This window comes from Corylus avellana, chromosome ca1 (genome assembly GCF_901000735.1).
Source record: "Corylus avellana chromosome ca1, CavTom2PMs-1.0".
Taxonomy (NCBI): Eukaryota; Viridiplantae; Streptophyta; class Magnoliopsida; order Fagales; family Betulaceae; genus Corylus; species Corylus avellana.
In genome coordinates this window covers 24,990,177-24,995,479 of record NC_081541.1, presented here as the reverse complement: position 1 = coordinate 24,995,479, position 5,303 = coordinate 24,990,177, and the positions used below count along the sequence as shown (strand labels likewise).

Here is a 5,303-nt window from a genome sequence, read left to right as displayed (position 1 = left end):
GGTAAAAAAAATAAAAAAAAAATAAAAAAATAAATTGATGACCAATAGCGTCCACTAAAAGTGGACGCTAAAGACCCATCATTAGGGTCGACTTTAAAAGTCGACCCTAATGCTTAACTATTAGGGGCGACTTTATCGCCCCTAAAGAGTAGGTAAAAAAAATAAAAAATAAATAAAAAAATAAATTGATGACCAATAGCGTCCACTAAAAGTGGACGCTAAAGACCCATCATTAGGGTCGACTTTCAAAGTCAACCCTCATGCTTAACTATTAGGGGCGACTTTATCGCCCCTAAAGAGTACCTAGAAAAATTAAAAATATAAATAAAAAAATAAATTGACGACCAATAGCGTCCACTAAAAGTGGACGCTAAAGACCCATCATTAGGGTCGACTTTGAAAGTCGACCCTAATGCTTAACTATTAGGGGCGACTTTATCGCCCCTAAAGAGTAGGTAAAAAAAATAAAAAAATAAATTGATGGCCAATAGCGTCCACTAAAAGTGGACGCTAAAGACCCATCATTAGGGTCGACTTTCAAAGTCGACCCTAATGCTTAACTATTAGGGGCGACTTTATCGCCCCTAAAGAGTAGGTAAAAAAAATTAAAAAAAAATTAAAAAAATAAATTGATGACTAATAGCGTCCACTAAAAGTGGACGCTAATACTTAAGTATTAGGGTCGACTTTGAAAGTCGCCCCTAATAGTTAAGTATTAGGGTCGACTTTGTGGACGCTAAAGAGTATGTAGAAAAATAAAAATAAAATAAAATTAATGATCTGAAAAAAATGAAATTTTAAATTTTAAATTTTAAATTTTATAAAATTTATAAAATTATAAAATTATAAATTATAAATTATAAATTTTCTAAAAAATAAAAATAAACTTTTATAAAATTATAAATTCTCTCTTAATTTGAAATTAAAACTTTTATAAAATTAAACTCTAATAAAAAATGAAAAATTAGTTCGGTCGAAGATTCAGTTCAACTCTAAGCATTTTATATTATATTAGTGTATTAGTTATAAAATGTTATTTCCCAAAAATTTACCTCCGATAATATGTCATTATTTATTTTATATAAATTATCAGATATTCGATCGATCGTGATAGGATCAAATGATTGATCAAACTTCAAACAAATTAAAGGTTCGTTCAAACATCCGTTTGGTCCTAGTGCATTTGTTCGATCGATCATGATAGAATCAATGATCGATCAAACTTGAAACAATTGAAATTGAAGGATTGATCGAATATCCGATCAATCATAATGAATTAGTTCGATTGATTGTGATAAGATCAAATGATTGAAACAATTGAAATTGAAATTGAATTAATTCGATTGATCGTGATAGGATTAAATGATCGATCAAACATCCGATCGATCCCAATGAATTAGTTCGATTGATCGTGATAAGATCAAATGTTTGATCGAACATCCGATCGATCCTAGTGAATTAGTTCGATTGATCGTGATAAGATCAAATGATCGATCAAACATCTGATCGATCATAGTGAATTAATTCGATTGATTGTGATAAGATCAAACATTTGATCAAAAATCCGATCGATCCAAGTGAATTAGTTCGATTGATCGTGATAGAATCAAATGATCAATCAAATGTTCGATCGAAAATCCGATCGATCAAACATCCAATCGATCCTAGTGAATTAGTTTGATTGATCGTGATAAGATCAAACATCTGATCGAAAATCCAATCGATCCTAGTGAATTAGTTCGATTGATCGTGATAAGATCAAATGATCGATCAAACATCTGATTGATCATAGTGAATTAGTTCGATTGATTGTGATAGGATCAAACATCTGATCAAAAATCCGATCGATCAAAGTGAATTAGTTCGATTGATCGTGATAGAATCAAATGATCAATCAAATGTTCGATCGAAAATCCGATCGATCAAACATCCAATCGATCCTAGTGAATTAGTTTGATTGATCGTGATAAGATCAAACATTTGATCGAAAATCCAATCGATCCTAGTGAATTAGTTCGATTGATCGTAATAGAATCAATTGATCGATCAAACATCCGATTGATCCTAATGAATTAGTTAGATTGATCATGATAAGATCAATTGATCGATCAAACTGAATACAATTGAAGGTTCAATCGAACATTTAATTGAACTATAAGTTTTTTATATTATCTTAGTGCATTAGTTATATTGATCTTATATTATCTTTGAATTTTGTATTGATCTTAGAATTAATTATAAGATAAATATCAACTTAATGATCTTTATTAAACGGAAATTATTAGTTAATATTATAATAATAAAAACATATTACAGGAGAAAATAAAGAAAAACAAAAATAAATAAAATAAATAAAAATTAAAAATTATAAGTATAATTTTTTTTAAAAAAAAAATTTTGAGGCTCATTAGGGGCGACCGCCCCTATTGTTAAAAATTTTTTGAGGCTCATTAGGGGCGACTAAGGTCGCCCCTATTGAGTGCGAAAAATAAGCGCCATTCAGTGGCGGGATATCTGAAATTGGCGCTAATATTCTGAAATTTTCAGACCATTTTTTATGTTTTCTGAAAAGTTCAGACCATATTTGTTTGATCCAAATCCCTAACCCCAAAGTCCCACCCCCTTCATCACTCTCTCTCTCGATCTCTCTCACTCGGCGCACGTTTCTCTCTCCGGCAGCTCTCTCTCCGGCCCTCCTATCACTCTCCGGCGCACTCAACTCTCTCCGGTAGCTATCTCCGTCGATCTAAACCCATCCAAGCAGTGAAGGGGCAATCAAACCCTCGGCGACCGTTTCTGTCAGTGTCTCTCTCGCTCATTCAGGCCGCATAGAGGTGCTATTTCCGTTTTTGCTCTCTACGAGATCAGACTAATTAAAGAAAACGTTTATTTTATTATATAATTATCCCATTATATTTAATTTTGTCATGAATTTGTTATCTTTGTTGAAGGAATTGCCAGTTTAGATTATTTTCAATTGCATTACCCACGAGCTTCAAATTGTGCGATCCCATTCTTATGCTTCTTATGAGTTATTTGACTTGTTACAGATGAAAGATAGCAGAGATGCTGTCAAGAACGATAAAGCCTCAAAATCCTCAGCTGTTAGCTCTCTCCCACTCATTCTTGATGTGGATGACTTTAAGGTAGGCTTCAAAACGCATCAATTTATGTTATGCAGATTTGCTTATTGTCTTCCAGGTCTTCAATTTCAGCTAGGTCTTGTTAGTCTTACACATTTCTGTTTTGGTAATTAATTCGATGATTTACTGTGAGAGATGTGCTTAGAGATTTAGGTTTGGAACTTGTAGGGTGATTTTTCATTTGACGCGTTGTTTTGAGATGACTAAAATATTGTCTATTTTGTGAAGTTAATGTATGCAATTTCAGAAAAACTTAACTTATTCTTTATTTTATTTGAAAAATTAATGCATTTCATGTGCTTGACTTTTTGTCTAGGAAGGGTAATTAATTTTGGAAACTTGGAATCTTTTTAGTTAGTTAAAAGACAATGTATGGTAAATTAATGATGCCACTTTTATAAAACTGAATATTTAAACAAAATCAAATAAATGCCACCGGCGGATTAGTTGAGTTGATGGCCCGCCCTTGCAAAGCAGTGAAGTAGTAGGGGGACTAAGTCTAATTGTAGAAGTCAACAGTTGGTGAAGGTCAATGAAATCCAACTCCATCGTGCACACCACAGTTGAGGCAAGTGAAAGCATCGGCCGGACACGTGATGTGTTTATTTGACTTGGGGGAGTTTGCATGCCTAGATCCGCATAATTAGCGGGATGAAATCTGAGCCGAGAGAATTGATTAATATTTAGTGCCACTGCCGATGGGTTTTATTGGGTGCACACACACAATTGAGAAAACCACATGCATTTCCCTGGTTTATGCTTTAATTCTATTCTTCTTCAATGAGGTGTGTGAGAGTAGTACTAGAAAGTAAGTGCTGCAGGACAGGTTTGGATTGATGAAACTTAGTGTTTGATTGATTCAGAATGAACCAAAGAGGGTGGATTGCGCTCGATAGCCGCTTGAGTAATTAATCTCAAGAAGGAGGTCTCTGTCCAAGATTCTAAGCACCGCAAGACACTCGCTGAGGTTAGTTAACTGAAGTGTTGCTTTGAATTGTGATACACGTAATGAGTTTTCCCATGAATCTGAAAATTGAGTTACATATGATGGTTATATGTCCCTTGTGCTTTTAATGAATTTGCTTTGCTTATAAAAAAAAAATGATGGTTGTCTGTATCTTTTCTTTTTCAGCTGGAAAAAGGTGTAGATGGATTGTTTGATAGCTTTGCAAGGTTGGACTCACGTATTTCAAGTGTTGGACAGACTGCTGCAAAGATCGGAGATCATTTGCAGGTAGAGTTTTCCCATGCTTCATTGCCATATGCTTATGATCCTTGTAGTTAATACAATTTTATCACCATCTCTATTGAAACTTTGTTATTTTATGTTTTCATTTATATGGCGTTTTCTTGTCAGAGTGCAGATGCTCAGCGAGAAACTGCTAGTCAAACAATAGAGCTTATAAAGGTATTGTCAATTGATCATTTAGTTTATGATATCCTTTGTTAGAACGTGCTAACTGCATTATTAATTTAATCCCTGCAGTATTTGATGGAGTTCAACAGCAGCCCAGGAGACCTAAAATCGCTTGGAGTCATAGGCTTTCTTATCCTTTTCAGTGGTGTTTGTCCTTGTGTAGAACTGGAGAACAGATTGCTTGCTCGTTTTGATGCAGCATCACAGCGGAGAGAATTGTCTTCAATGGCTGAATGTGCTAAAATTTTATCTCAGGTAAATACTTTTGTTAGGTCTGATATGTAATAATTTAATTATTATTGATTTTAAACTTAATAGCTTCATTAAGTAGCTCTTCCTTCCCTCTTTCCCACTCTTTCTTCATCTCTCTCTCTCTCTCTCTCTCTTTGGATTTATAATATGAGGATAAATCGAATTAATCCTCCCTAACTACTTTGCTCTTTTACTTCATTTGTTTAGTCAACAATCTTTTTAACAGATGATGAGAACAAAGTGAATGCTTTTGACAAAATTAATAATTTCTTAAACAAGATTAGTAGATTTGTTGATTAAAATGGGCAATTGAAATAGACTAGTTGAAATAAACAGCTGCTTCCAATCCTTAGACCTTGTGGTTGCTTAACAAGCACTCATCCCAAATTCTCAAGCATCTATAGCTATTCAATGTAAAGCTGTTCTTGTGGTTGAATTCTTGTGGTTGAATTCTCAAGCATCCCAAATTTTCCAGTAGGTACATGTGTGTG

General features: G+C 33.8%; 1 long non-coding RNA gene across 2 annotated transcripts; it reads left to right on the top strand.

The window, feature by feature from the left end:
* The first annotated feature begins 2,612 nt into the window (after window positions 1-2,612).
* LOC132167737 (uncharacterized) lies at window positions 2,613-4,905 on the top strand. Of its 2 annotated transcripts, none has more exons than XR_009438712.1 (6): window positions 2,613-2,834; window positions 3,051-3,146; window positions 4,007-4,110; window positions 4,276-4,377; window positions 4,501-4,551; window positions 4,630-4,905. It is a non-coding gene; the product is annotated as an uncharacterized LOC132167737 (long non-coding RNA). The 2 variants fall into 2 exon arrangements; XR_009438713.1 differs by having other exon boundaries at window positions 3,991-4,110.
* The last annotated feature ends 398 nt before the right edge of the window (window positions 4,906-5,303 follow it).